We start from the raw sequence: 15,904 nt of genomic DNA, 5'->3' as shown, positions 1-15,904 counted from the left end.
AAGTCCTGCTACTAGTGTAGAATATGTTTAACATTACACCAGTTCCTTTTGCTGTCTGATAGCATGTTCCTCACTGCTCAGCAAGATCCTAATTATTATTGTAAAGCTATGCAGAACGAGAGAGCATCTGCTCCCTGAAGGGTGTTTGGTCAAGGACCTTCCCAATGCAAAAGGGGTGATAAGAAAAGGAGGAAGCCACAAGCAAGAGGGCAAAGAGACCCAAACCTAAACTGATACAGAAAGCAGCGATGGGAGTCAGTCACACTGACTGATAAGGATATGTGGATATAATAATGTTTATTGTTAAAGTTATCTTGTCAAATGGGATTATAAGGAAAAAGGGATAGCATTAAACCAAACAGACAGAGACCCAAATCTGGCAGATAAATGCAATGGAGCAAAAGACAAGAAACCAACCTTGATGTGAGCACCCAGCAAGGCAGCCTGGTTAGAAGGGGAAAATTACTAAACACAAGGAATTGTCTGTTGAAAAAATACTGATGGGGAAAGGCCTGACTGCCTGGAGCTGCAAGCCTGGTAAGGCAACCAGAAACAGCCTTGAAAAGTGCTGCTGGTGTCTTGGAAGTGCAGTCAGGGTACCTACAAACTGGAGACCTGGGAAAGGGCAGGCAAAATCATTGTCCCTCCTCTCATCTGTGTGATGTACTTATACTCCCTGCACATCACATCCATTTCTTGTGTTTGGTACTGACCCAGCATCTAAAACTGCAACAGCTGAAGTACTGTGGGGGTACTCATTTGTCACTATCCTAAAATACCTCAGGATGTCTCAGCTTGTTCTAACTTTCTGCCTTCCTTCTGCTTTTTTGGTTTTGTTATTCTTTTGCCACTTTAATGATATCAAAAGTTATCAAAAGGTAACTCTGAAAAACATTTAGAAGGGAAACATCAAAATTACTCCCCTGCTTCTCCACGTCTATCAGCAATTAATTCTGATTCTATAGTGTGCTGCCTGGTTTTGCCATAGCTCCTTCATTTATGCAGCGGTACCCAATGTTTATGAGCAATGACACAGGCCTGTGACACTGGGCTGCTGAAATCAACCCAACCTGCATGCATCCAGCCAAGTGCAGAAGAAGCCGAGATCCTATGGAAAGCTCAGAATGATGCACTCAGAGCAGTCATTCAGACTTTGCCATGTGTGAAATATCTTTTTATCTGAGACACCTCCATCCCCCTCCCCAAGCCCTACCAAAATACCTGCAAATGTTGAAGCAAATGACAGGTGACCTCAGCACTCTGGGCAAATGATCCTCCCTTGCCTTCAGTACCACATAACTGATGAAATGGAAGCTGAGCCTTTTCTTTCTAAATTACATATTTTTTTCCTAAATTTCTTCCTTCTCTTTGTGGGGGGAAGTATCAAAGTCATTTTGTGTATTTGCAAATACTTCTAAGCAGCATGGGGTTAATGCTCCTTGAAGTGTTGAGGCACAAAAACTTGAACTGTTGTTACTGGAGAAACAGCAAGAAAGTTGAGAATAGTTGAGGATACACTAGGACTGTGTCTAAACACATGGGTATAGTGTCTTGCTGGTGAACAAGTGATTTAATACTCAGAAAGATGTTCCCCTTTTGAGTTACTCAGTTCTTTGGATTACTACAGAAACACAACCAATCTTTTCAGAGGCCTGGTCTGGAAGGGGAAAGACATTGATGTCTGGGGAGAAAGAAATAGCTGAATGCTCTATATTGCCTTAAAAACTGGCCAATGGTTTTATTATGTTTCAAACTTATCTTAAGATGATTCTTAATGCCTAGCAAATGACTGTGTCCCATTCCTTACGGACCTCTTTGCTGTGGTTGTCTGAAATAGATAGATGATTATTTATTATATTTAAAAGTTATTTGGCTTTTTGCCCTAGCCAGAACAGAAAACAGTATTCTGTGTTTGAATGTGTATTGCTTGTATAAAAGATCTAAGATTAGAAGCCAAAAGGTGCAAAATGATGTCAGTAGTCTGAGACAGAAGAGTAGCTTATACCCTTGAATGCACTAAACCCAAAACAAATCAGTGGTGGCATTGCTGGTTTTGTTGTTGTTGGTTTGTTTTTTTTTAACCGCCTGCTAAAAACCAGAAATTTGGGGTTGGATTCCTAAACCCAATGGAAATTAAAATCCAGCCCTGCACCACAGAGGCAGCAGAGCTGAGCGGGGCAGGCACTCTTCCCCCCATCCCTGCATCCCTCTCACAAAACCCTTCAGCCTCTCCAGTCCAGTTGTCAATCGCAGACTGTTCCTTCCAAATTCCTCTCCTAATTTGAGTTACCAGAGAAGCGGACTTATTTCCCTGTGAATGATACACCACGGACCAGGGCTGGATGCCTTGGTAGAAGCTAGGTTTTTGCTAATGTCAGTAAATGTCAGTAAACTTCTTATGTATCAGTTCTAGAGGAGGCAATACTAGATCATTCAGCTGTCTCCTCTTCATACTCTGGATTTTCTCTCTTTCCCCTTGCATTCTCAACTATTTTAAAATAATTCGGGTTATTTTAAAAAAATAGTCTTTAAGTAGCTTGACCCCCTTGCCAGATATCCTCTTTTCTGTTCTTTGCTGTTGCTTTACCATCTCTTGCTTTCTCCCCCGAGGATGTAAGGAGGAATTAAAAAGAAAAACTTTGAATTGTTTTAATTTGACTTTTAGCTGCATATTTATGCTTCTGCTAGGTACAATGACTTAGCTCATAAATCAGTGTTCCCCTTTGTATTTAGGGGAATTCCACTGTGCTGTGTGTGATCATGTATGTCTTGGAGATGATTTGCCAAATAAATATAGATGACATAATTACAAACACACACTGTTACCCAATCCAGTCACCACTATAACCAAAGGAGAAAGTATTTCCCATTTTATGGATGTATATAACATAACCTCTGAATGTGAGGGCTTGAGACAATCCGGGATTGTTGCCCTTGGAGCAGTAACAGCCCTTGGTCAGGTACAGAAATCCTAACCAATATCAGATAGCAATGGGAAGCCAGGCTGCCCTCTAAACTAAACTTGTATCTATTTCTTAGGTCTTGCCAAAACTGGGATTCACATGATGTTACCCATACTGACTTAAGTACAGCAATATATCCTCTTCATGTGGAAATGGTGGTTTTCAGTATCCCCAGGGAAATAACGATTCTGGCAGAATAGGCACCCACACATCCAGAATATGCATCAACAGCATGTTTCTAGTGATGAAACCACATCAGTATGAAAGAAAATCACACCGGTCCAGTTCTAAGTCTTTCTGATGTAATTGCCTTGGGAAGTGAAAGCAATGGAAGACAAACTATACACTAAATATTTTCTGACAGGAAAGATTTCTTATCATTCAGGAGAAGAGACAGGCATCACCATCTCAGATTATGCAGTTTCTGAGTAATCACAACAACCCACCAGGGACGAGAAGTCATTTCCCTGAGATAGGCACCTGAACATCTTTTCATCATTTAGCATGTACACTACATTTCCAGATTTATCTGGTGAAGAATGCTAATGAACTTTCTGGACTACTTGTATCCTATGACTCCGACAACTGTGGTTTTGTATTAAGTAATGTGGCATATTAATTCATAATTTCCATAGGATCACCCCAAAGAAGATGACAGTTTAACTACAAGAGCTGTTATAAAAAGATGTTGGATGCAAAAAATCCTCTTCCAATCTCCCTAAAATCTACAGTGACCATGCAGGTAAATGAGAGGAGATCTGGAGGCACAGGCACCTCTTTGTGTGTTCTTGTGTAGGAAGATGCAAATACATTTCTTCTCTGAGCCCAGAGGCAGCCCTGCACCGTGCTGGCACGGTACTGCACCAAAGAATATGCAGCTCTCTCTTAGCAGGGGGTGTGTTTTGGGGGATAAACCTTATCTTAACTGTGGCTGTGCAGTTTTTGCTTGGACACAGATCAGCATGGCTTGCAAAATTCACGCTTTATGCACATGGCATGAGCACTGAGCAGCACAAGAAGAATAGAGCCTGATTTCCTGACCCGGGGTCCATACTCCAGCTGATAAACCACACTGCCTCTTCTATGAGGACTTTGGTCACACTGAGAAAAATAATAAAAATACTTGGAGTTTATTATATTGGTTATAGAAAGACAGTTTGCTTTAGCACTGAGGCACATTATTCTTTAAGTAGTAAATATCTATGGGGAGGCAACCTGAGTATGGAGAAATGGATTACTTAAAGCTTTCCAAAACAATTGGACTCAAACAGCGAGAAGAGTTTTGAGAAGAAAATCAACTAATAAATTATAGCAATTCCACACTAGAGCAGGTAAGGAGAGATGGTATTTCTTACCAATAGAGACAAGGCTTGTGTGGAGAAGTTACCTCTCCATTTGACTGCCTGATGCAGCTGGAAACAGAGAAAAGAGCTTTCATGCATGAAAGCCCTTTGGGTAAGATGAAAAGCACACCCCTTTTTTCCCAACTTTCTGCTGGTCTAATAAGATGTTACCACCCCCTCAAAGGCCCACCTTGCATGTATTTTTAAATCATCACAGATGTGACTCCTATTTAAACAATCCTTTTCTTGAACAATTTACATCAAAGTCTACCGAACACAAGAGAGCCTTTCTTAAGCCTCAGACAATGGAGCTGCAACTTCTCAGGCCTCGGCAGCCTTTGCACCGAAGAAAGACAAAACAGCTTTATTTTCTTCTTCAGACAGAGAAAACAGCAACTGCTACTTCTGAATATTTGAGCCTGGGTTACAGGGAAACTTTTGTATTTCATGTTCTGGCCTACTATCAGGGATGGAAAAGAGGGGTCCAAATGGGCCTACTTGTTTGACGTCAGTAATCCAAGGATGTTTTTCCCTTCCTGGCTGCTGGCTGTGCTCTGTGAGTGGGAACCAGAGCTCTGTATGAATCGGACTCACTAAAAGCCATGCAAAAATGGGTGTGATGACATTTACTAGACTGAAAGTTCAGCAAAGTGAAATAAAATAGGGGAAGCACTGACTTTCTTGCATGTCCTTCAGCAGAAAGTTAAGGTGAGGCTCAAAACATCAGATTCCAGAGTTTCTGGATCAATAACTGTAGGTTAAAATGCTATTGCATCAATTGCACAAATGAACCAAACTGCTGCAGCCCAAATCCCAGCCAGCTGGCTGTACAGCTCTAAGGCTCCTGGGATGAACTTTGTTAAAGTCTTCATGTACCTCTTGAAGATTTTACCAGTCAACACGCCTTTCTGTATAGTAGCAGTTAGTGAATCATATTATGCATTTTGCAAACTGTTATTGCTCTCTTCAGATTACAATGAAACAAAGTCAGCCTTTCCGCAAATTGATGTCCTTGTTCAAAGGCATTTCAACTGCCTTTTGGCCTAACCCAAGATTCAAAAAGAAAGATTTGCATAACTGAAGCATACTTGGAACTTACATTAAAAATATGGATTACTTATGATTTCGGTATTATTTTCTTCTGTATTCCTCTGAGGATGAAGATAAAACATCTGCATAAACATGCATAAAAAGGCAATTTTTTTGACTCACATACACAAAATTCATTAGCAGGTAGGATGGCAGTGACTTTCCTGGCAAAATAACCTACAAAACACACTGATACAAAAATTAGTGTAAGAAAATTCCTTTAGAAATGTTCAAAATTCTTCATGGTTAAATAGTAAATAATGAATATTTCCTTGTAGCTGCAGTATGTGTTACAGCTTTAAATTACTAAATGTGCAGCAGCAGTGATCAAAAGCCTCCTTCATTAATAACTTCTCATCGATTACTCTTGTACAGGTTTAGGAACTACTGTGCATCTGACCACATAGGCAGCATGTGCTCAGTGGGGCTGCTGCATCCCTGATGCGTCATAAATACGTTGCACAGAAATATGCAAGACCTAACTGCACTCTCCCATCTCATCATGCAGTTGTACCACCTACCCTTCATCTGGATCGCAGCTCTGTTGCTTATGACTAGTGCTATCTGTGCTCAGCTAAGAATCAAGCTTGCAGAGAGATGGCCGATACATGATACAAAATCTCTGGGGCATGTACAGAATATTCCAAAACTCAGCAGGCTTCCTATCGTGTCTTCTCCTCAAAACTCACTCTTACTATCAAGCTTTAGTGAACCTCTCTAAATACAGGACACTATTGCCTTTTTGGAGATTAGGAACCACCAGCCTTCAGGGTGATCTAGTGCCCTGTCAGTGGCCAGTCCACCTGAAAACGTGGCCTTCCTGACCTTGCAGTGCAGGAAAGCAACAAGAAATACTATCCTCAGTGAGGTCCTGAGTGATCAGTTATGCAAAAATCCTGATAAAGGATGGACACTTCCCACGCCCATTGTAAACACATAGGGATGTTGGTTTGACTGCCCTGAATTCTAAGTATTTTTAGCTGGAGCTCCTGAGCTGCAGGGTGTTTGACTGCAGTTGTCACTGATATAGGGAAATCTGGGAAATCCTTTGATTCCAAGATTAAATTTGGAGAAACTTTATTAGGGCTTTTATGTTTAGCTGAAAACAGATTGAAATAAAAGTGAGATGCTGTTTATTGTTACAGGAACCAAAATATGAGGAGTTAAGAGAATGGCAAAGGCAGACTCAAGTAGATGTTAATTCCTTGTGCTGAGACAAACGTTACTGACAGGCAGTACAGAACTCAGAAGAAATACAAAAAGCTTACCAGTGGAAAGCATTCTGGTATCTTCCCTGCTACTAGTGGGGAACTTGAATGGCTTAAGGTTTGTTTGATGTTTTCTGAAAGTGTCTTCAGATTTCTTTAGACTTCTTAAAAACGAAGTGTGTCAGGGCCCCTCCAGCAGTATTAGATAATATACAGATGTTGAGACAAAAATCTTGTAGCATGGACTCTTCATAAATTTCAGTATAGAGGTTGGATTAAGTTAGACTTAAAATGACCATTAAAATGTTGTCATTATACTCACATTTCAGTCTCTGTTTATGTTCTCTGTGCTCATTGCTCTGTGTTGCTAAAAATATATTCAAAATACCAGGTTGCTGATGATTTGTGGCTGTTGCAGAGACTGGTGAATTATATGCTGCTGAGCATTGCAGGTTTTTTGTGAGACCTGCTTTTTCTAGGAATGTAGTGGAAAGTGGTCATGGATTTTATTATAGAGATGATCTGGGTAAGATGATCCCTGTAAAAAATTGCTGTATATAAAAAAGATATATACCTTATTCCTGTGGTGACAAGCAAGTAAATCTGCTGTCAGGTTCTCTTGCTTGTTTGGGCACTCAAAGAGAGCTTCCTACAGCTGTGGTGAAGACAGTTTCATTTTGGCTAAGTTGCCATAGGGATTCTGCAGCTGGAGCTGTAGGAGAGCAGGTTGTCACTTGTCATTAGCTTTGTTTTGATCCTGTGGGCCAGGATGTATCTCAGATACTGCCCGGTTAACTCCTCTGCTCCTGACTTGGGGAAGGATGGCTGCTGAGGACAGCCTGTGAGCTGGAATATGTTTACTCAATTCCTGCCTCTGTTCGATCTCACCTGGTCATTTGTGCCTTATCAAAGACTCAAAGTAAGAAACGACAAAGCTGTCATAAAGATTAGTCAGTCAGTGTACTTGAAATAAGGAATCCATCACAGCCAGGCTATGGTGTCTCATTGCCAGGATCCACTCTCATTTAAGGCCATGCAGTGCATTGGAAGAGCAAAGAGGCCAAGGGATGATTGAAGTACTGTACTTGGTGTCCACAGGTTGTAAGGGATGCTAGTACATCTTTATATTACTTTAATAACTGCTTATTCTTAAGGTAGACTTAAATTTTGCTTCCAAGTACGCTCCAAGATAGGTTTCCCTCTCCCATGCCTGGTGAGAAGTATGCCTACATGATCTAGGAGACAGGCATATGAACCACTGAAAGAGACATGGCATGTAATTAAACAAGAATGGTCGGGCTTGCTTTTTATCTCACTCATTTCAGTTCATTTTAATAGTGTCTGACACTCAGCGCTTTGTGTGTATCTCCAGAGACTGGAATGGATGTGCTGGACATAGTCTGGACAACAAAACTTGGAACTAAAGAAATGCCTGTGTGGCAGAGAAATCCCAAAGAAGACAGGCTAAACTGCAAGTATTTTGTCATGAAACTAATGCTTAGTTAATTACTCTACTTAGACTGTGCCCAGTCCAAGTCTATGTGGATAGATGAGTAAACCCAGAGCATGGTGTGGGGTTTTGGCATGTAGTGCACTGCTCTGAGTGATATAAACAACACTATTTTCAAAGTTCCTCTTATATTGATGCTATACTGAACTCTTGTGAAATAGCCCCTTCTTCTTCTAAAGCTGATTTAAACAATCAGTCACCAATATGCGAGCTGAGGATATCTTCATTCGGCAGTGCTGGGTGCATGGGGGATCGCCCCACCAAAGTCATGCACACCTAGGGGACTTTTCAGTCCCTTCTTTATACAGGCTACTCATACCTATCCATTAATTTTTTGGGAAATTGTTTACATATTCATTACAGTTCTGGGAACTCATTTACATATCTCGCGCCTGTGCAATATCCTTGAGGAGTGGTCGTCTGGGGGTCTTCAGGATGAAGATCCTGAGTCTTCCTCCAGTTAACTTTTTACCTCTTGTCTCTGCACAGACTCTGTTCCTCACTAAACTAGTGACCATGATTTAAAGTCCTTGTCTTTGCCACATTGCATAGACAACAAGAACTTAGGACCAGATGGCCTTCTTAAAGATAACAAAAACCCAAGGACTTAGCAATTAGTACATCCTTTATGTCAACAATAAGGGTCTTTGGACGTTTCCCAACTTTTAGATAAACATATTATTCTTTAGATAAGTGGTACATCATTCATCATTCCCACCTTTTCTAGTAACTTTTGCAAATCCTTTTGCAACTACAGAAAATCATCGTTCCCTATGATAATTCCTCGGCAACACCAAATGAAACATCGAAGTGATATACATATTAGTATTCCTAAAATTACTACTATAATTGTTATAACAAAAGTGTGTTTTAGCCATTCTAGGTTAGGCAACCACGAGGTTAGTTTATTCCATATTTCTTTAAAATCCCATGATAAATCATCTTTGGCAATTTCATGTAAAACCCTTGTCTGTTTACTCTAAGTCAGTGGAAACCCTTCCACTTTGATCTATGTACATACAACAACTAGTATTAATAACTGTACATAATCCTTGAGCTGCTAATAATAAATCTAAAGCCATTCTATTTTGCAATACTACTTGTGACAAACTAGATACCTCTCTTTGTTGAGCCTTTATTGCATCAATTGTTCTATTTTCTAAGTTTTCTATTATTGCTGATATATTAACTATGGTCTTTTCCAACTCACTTACTCCCAACCATGGGATAAACCATTGGGCAAAGCTATGAAAAGCACTCGGTCTTTTTATCAGGGGGTTTTCAACATCTCATCTAACTTTCCAAACATGATTTCTCAGGTACCCTTTTGATAAGAAATCATGCAAAGTCATATTAGGAACTACTGCTCCCAATGTACATGTCCCCATCCAATTTTCTGGTAAAACATTTCAGGCTGTATCATTACTACAAGCTGTAGAATTAACAAAAAATGAGGTACCGATACCTAAAGTCGTATTGCAGACTGTTTGAACCCTTACATAATTACAGAATTACAATCTAATTTTCCTAGTCCTCTGGGTGGATTACATCTTTGTACACATGTATAGTATGATTCCTGAATCTCAGGACTATTTATCTCCAATTTCAGAATTTCATCATTTTCAGTATCCCAAGCAGTATTTTCCCAAAGATTTATCCAGGATTGATTCTTAGGCAATGGGATTCCAATTAACGATACACCTTTTCCCCCATGTTCAGGCATATGAATACATATCCAACAGCCAGTCTTATTCAAAGACTGAGAGATGCCTTGTACCAATGATAAATGTACATTTTTGTTCCATAAGGTTAAATTCAAATTTGGCAACAGTCCCATTATAATCACAATCTGAAGAACCGTAGTCCCGTGGGTCCTGCCTGGACGACGGCCCATGATTTCTCAGGAGCCTTCTTTATCCAGGAGTAATGTATCCAGGATGGTTGTTCTCTTATCTTAACGGCAGTAAAGGTCATCAACAATACTTGATACGGTCCTTCCCACTTTTCTTCCAAAGGTTTTCCTGAAAAAGTCCTTACATATACATAGTCACCGGGTTTAAAAGAATGGATCAGTTGGTCTAATCCTCTGGCCCTGGTCCCCAGAACTTGTTTATTTATATTTTGTAATTGTCTCTGGAGGGCCTTCATATATTCACATAAATATCCTTCCCCTAACTGAATTAAATCTCCTGCAAATTGTAATTGGTAAGGCCTCCCGTATAATATCTCAAAAGGGCTCAAATTTTCCTTTGTTCTAGGTTTCGTTCGTATTCTTAATAATGCCAAGGGAAGAGATTGTGGCCAAGTTAAGTTTGTCTCCTGTCCTATTTTAGCTATTGTTTGATTAAATGATTCATTTTTTCAACCTGTCCACTTGCTTGGGGCCTATATGGAGTGTGTAACTGCCAATCTATTCCTAGTACTGTACTCACTTGTTGTACTATTTTAGCACAAAAGTGTGAGCCTCGATCAGAAGAGATTGTTGTCAGGACCCCAAAGCAGGGGATAATCTCGTTCAACAATCCTTTAGTTACCTCTTTTGCCTTATTTGTTTGACAAGGAAAGGCTTCTGTCCAACCTGAAAACATATCAGTCATAACTAATAAATATCGATACCCCCCTTTTCTTGGGAGTTCTGAAAAGTCAACTTGCCACTGATGTCCTGGATAATACCCTCTGCTAATGACTCCCAGTTTTATCCTATTTGCCACATTGTGGTTATTGCGTAGACAAATTTCACATTGCTGAGATACCTGTTTTATTGTAGTATATAAATTGCACCCTATTAGTTTCTGGTTTAAACTTTCAAAAACGATCTCTGCTTCTAGCTGTTCCAACAAGTCCCAACCTAATAAAGACTTTGGGGATCCTGGTAAATATAAAAATTTTGTATTCCCATCTCTTTTCCCAATTTATATTTCAGTGGTTTTAAAAAGAAGGCTTTTTCTTGTTGGCCAGTAGCCCCTACAACGGTTACAAACTCTATCTTCTGGTGTCAATTTCTGATTTAACACTGAATAAGAGGCCCCCATATCTATTAAAAAGTCTATTTCCTGTTCTATATTCCCTAGCTTTATTTTAACCAGTGGATCTTCTAGGGTAGATTCCCCTGTTTCCCTTCATTGATCAGGGGTAATGCCAGCTGTAACAGGCTGAGTTCCACTTAACTTAGGACATTGTCCTTTCCAATGACGTATTTCTTTGCAGTAGGCACACTGATCTGATCTTAAGGGCTGTCAAAGTCCTCCTTGTCTTCCAGTTCCCCAACCTCTTCCTCGGAGGGGATCTTCCTGTTTTCTCAATGCAGCTACAGTGGCTGCAGCAATGGTTTTTCCTAATTTCTGTCTCTCATCCTCTTCTCTATTTCGGAATGTTCTCCAAGCCTCCTCTACCATTTTCTCCAAATCCCTTGTCTCTGGTTCTTTCAACTTCTGAAGTTTCTTCCTTATATCCTCAGTAGATTGTCCTAGAAACAATGAAACCAACTGTTGTCTGCCCTCCTCAGGTGAAGGATCTAAGGTGGTGTATTTTCACATAGCTGTTCTTAATCGATCAGGAAGCTCTGTAGGGGTTTCAGTTTGTCCTTGTTTTACAGTATACAAGCTTGACCAATTTACCGATTTTGGTATTGCATTTTCAATGCCAATTTTTATCCATTCCTGATATCTCTTTAGCAATCGATAATCATTATAACCCCAGTTAGGATCTGTTCTTGGCACATGAACATCAACTGTACCCGGTAGAGCCCCAGTCATTGTCTGAATTTGGACCTGAGTCTGAGCAGTTTTAACTACTAATTGTTTTTCTGTTTCAGTTAACACATCTAGCATTAAATCTGTATCTTTCCAATCTGGATCTAGATTTTTAACAATTGGCTCAAATCTCTTAGCATTTCCTTCGGGATCATCTCCATACCCTTTTACTGCTTCTTTCCAAGAATCCAAATCATTCATTGTAAAGGGTACTTTAATCCTAGCCAGACCAGCAGCCCCTATAGCTTGTTGTAAGGGGGCCTGAATTACTAGCCCAACCTTACTTCGGGTACGAGCTGTTATTGGAGTAAAACCTAAATCCTTTGAGCTCGATTCACCACTTGCTCCTTCAATACCTGCCTCTTCACTTACATTATTTTCTGGTTGTACCAGAGGCAAAGGTGAAGCAAAAACAAAATCCTCCATCCTTTCCTCTGGTTCATTCAATTCTATACATCTCTGCCCAATACTACATGCCGAACAGCATCTCTTCATCGTCCGTGTGCTACCCTTCTGATCCTTCTCTGTTGCTAACACTAGAGGGTCTTGTGGAGCTAAATTAATACCGCAACCCTTTTGCCACTCGGAGTGATTCCTCAGAGTGAAAAACATGTCTGCATACGTTACTTCATCCCATTTTCCTTCCCGCCTTAAGAATAACATTAATTGCCACAAAGTATTATAATTCAGTGTCCCATTTAAGGGCCACTTTTCCCCATCTCCTAACTTATACAGGGGCCACCACTGATTGCAATACTTAATCAGGGTTTTCTTATTTACGCTTCCTCCAGGTTGTCCTCCTATTTCCTTCCAATGGCTCAAAACACATCCTAAAGGGCTCTTTCTTAATATCCCACTGCTGTTTCGACCTCATAACACCTTAACTGTTATCCCAACCACAAATCACTTTAATCTCACTTACAGCTCTCTCTTTCTTATCCCAAGGAGTCCAAACCTTACAACTGGGGCATTCAATTTCTTGCCCCCACTGTATATACAATATTTCTTTACACCATATACACTTTAAAACGTATAGAGGTTTACACTCACCCTTCGGATGCTTAAGACAGTATTCACACACCCACATTTATATCACACCCAATACAGAAATTCCTTTACATTTGCAACATAACACGAGCAAAACAAGTAATATCAAGCCTATGACTATCAATCCTATATAGATGGATTGACTCCAAATCATCAAAAGTATCTAGTCTTCAGACAAAAAACCCACAAATCATCTACATTAGCTTAATATTGAAACAAACACCAAATCAAATGTATACCTGGAGTGCTAGCTACTCGGCATATGCCATCCCGCATAAGTATATAACAGTCTTATGTCTTACGGATAGCTTTACAAACAGACCGGTCCCCAAACCCAGAAATATTCCCAAATACTATATTTGAATAAAGATAATACCTGTTGCTCAGTGGGATGGAGTCCTTGTCTGCTCCCGCGGTGATCCAGATGAGACGAGCCCCTCCGGGAAAATCCTGGGGGTACCCTGGTTCAAACCATTGTGAAAGGAGGCAAAAAAGGTGGAAGGCAGGAGATGGGGAATCCAGTCCAGGTCGTTGGATGAAGGGAAGGAGGAGAGATGGCACTGATGCTAATCAATGAGTTTAGTCTCTTGCAGAGAACATCCTATAAAACCCAAGGACAGTTAATAGTTTTAACACTTAATGGAAACAGTAACACACCCTCTGGTGAATTCAATGATTCAGACAGTGTGAAGCAGCCCCATTTGTCTGCCCCAGAACAGGCTGCGCCCCTCCCTTCCCTTTCAATTCTAATTAAGACCTGCATTTGTAAGGAAGATAGGCTGGAATCCAAATTTAAGTTTCCTAATTTTGCCATCAGTAAGGAGCTGTATGAGCTTCTTTCAGAGCCCTTCCCTTTGCAGGAATAGCTGATAGTAGTTACAGCCTAAGTGATAACAGCAGAAGCGTGAATATTAGTCTTTCTCATACTGCACATAGTTCATGCTGCCTTCCTTCACATGAATTTTAGCAACTGATGCAGTACATTAAAAAATCAGATGTTTTTCCCTGAGGCTATCATATGCAGTAATTAAATCAAACGCGCACAGGAGTTATGCAGGGGGGTTGACAATACATTTAAACCCACTGTGCTTCAAATACAGGGTGATGCACATCAGTTCAGGCTGATCATTTTTTTCCAGCAGAGGTTTGTTCCAGTGCAGGTTGCTCAATTCTACAAAGATTTAGGCATCCTGGTGGCATTTAAGCATATGCTTTACATTAAGTATGTGAATAGATGTAGTTCATTTCAGTGTAATACCCATTTACTTAAAATGAAGCATATGCTTGCTCGTTTGCTAGTCTGTAGCCAGCTTTCCTAGGATGAAGCCCTAGGACAAGGAGAAAGGAACAAGAAAGAGCTTTTATGCCCCCTGAACAGGCTGAGCAGCATTCAAAGCAGAGGCAGACTGTGCTCAGCTAGAGCTCTGCTCCGCAGCATGGGGCCACTGAAAGGCAATGTAGCTGCAGTTTGAAGAAAAGAGGATGAAGAGCATCCCAGAGCCTGGAGCAATCTGGGCTGAATCTCTTTTCTTCCATCCAGTTAGCATGAGCTCACTTTGGATGAGCCAGCTGAGCTAAATGCTTGGAAGCTGGTGTAAGGCTTTGGTCATCACTAAATGGTGCTGCATGTGGTCTTGTCCGGGTCTGTTAATGGAGACCACACTGCAAGCCCACAAATGCCAAATAGTTGCTAAGTGGGCTATCGAGAACCTGATTGCAATGTAAATCATACAATAGAAGTGTTGGAGAGTTCCTTTCTTCTCCCTGCCTAAATGTGACTCAAGTGAAAGATCACAGTTTAAAACCTGACTTGCAAATAAATACCTTTCTGCTTCAACATAAGGCTTTGGAGGTGAAACATAGACTTGGGGTAACAGAGGGAGCTCCCAAAGGAATTTAGTATCAAGGCAATTAATCTGAATTTTGTCTTAGAGATGCACTGGAAAGCAAAAGTGCTTTCTTGAATAAAGGCCTAGTTATGTGATAAAATTCATCTTTATTTAGGACAACACTAACAAAGGCTGAGCGAAATTCCTTCACTTTTTCTGAGTTGGAGCTGTAGATACAGGTTCCTTGTGTTAGCAGTTAGACTAGATGGAGTCACTATCCCACACAGCTTTGAAGCTGTGAATTGAAGCTCTTAAAGAAATAGTATGAGCTGGTTTCCAAAAGGTTTTTAAGCGTTTGAGGTTACTAAGGAAGCCACAAGGGCCAAACTGGCAGTCTCCACCACAGAGGAATGGGAAAAAAGGTTACAGACAGGAGGAAATTTTATTTTTCTGTTCTGTGACTGGTGTTCCCTGGTGGCTATGTGTACTGTGGGCCCTGAAATGAAGCTGAGCTGGGGGTGCTGGACAGGGACATTAGGATGCTCTTCAAACCTGTTTTGAATAACCCTGCTTCCATTCTCCACAGACACATTTTTGGCAGCATGTAAGCACTGCCAAACCCTGCAAAGTACTGAAGCAGGGGTCAGCAGCAGGGGACTTAGCTTTTACTCTAAAGATACAGATTCCCTGATTATTTCTGCTTGCTTCCCCATGGCTTCTTATAATGCTTGCAGAGTTTCAGAATAGTGCTACTAAGAAATGCACTCCACCTGTGTTGCAGATTAAAGTTTTACTGAATCTTTCTATATTTTGTGTTTGTGAAACAGTTATAGAAAGATCTTGATTTTAAAGAGTTAACCTCCATGTTAGCTATGCTGCTTGTTATCCAAGACTGTCTTACTTGAAGTTCCTATTCTATAGACCATAATAACCTTAGTCCTTAATCTTTAGACCATAACCAGAGCGTCTAGGTTCTATTGTGTATAGGTTGAGTTATTGGACAACTCGGCAAGGCAGATATCTAGCCGTCCAACCTGGCAACAAAACTTACTTTTAAGGTGTCCTGAAGTGAACTACCTTCTTTATAATACTAAAAAATACATCCATAGGTCAAGACAACCCTTGCCCAGGTGAAGACCCTTCCCCTGCGCAAGCGTAGTAAC

The 15,904-nt window shown here is 40.5% G+C and overlaps 1 protein-coding gene across 5 annotated transcripts in view; it reads right to left on the bottom strand.

Annotated features, from left to right (window-relative positions):
- LHFPL3 (LHFPL tetraspan subfamily member 3) overlaps positions 1-15,904 on the bottom strand; it is a 323,142-nt gene that overhangs the window by 292,297 nt on the left and 14,941 nt on the right. For all 5 annotated transcript variants that reach the window (XM_080392001.1, XM_080392003.1, XM_080392000.1 and 2 more), the window contains exon 1: positions 1-15,904. This exon is cut by the window's left edge and continues 39,162 nt beyond it; it is cut by the window's right edge and continues 14,941 nt beyond it. The gene's annotated coding sequence lies outside the window, so the exon portion shown is untranslated.

This window comes from Falco punctatus, assembly GCF_963210335.1.
Source record: "Falco punctatus genome assembly, chromosome: 6".
Classification (NCBI taxonomy): Eukaryota; Metazoa; Chordata; class Aves; order Falconiformes; family Falconidae; genus Falco; species Falco punctatus.
The sequence above is the reverse complement of the archived record's forward strand: the minus strand, read 5'-3'. Positions and strand labels throughout refer to the sequence as shown.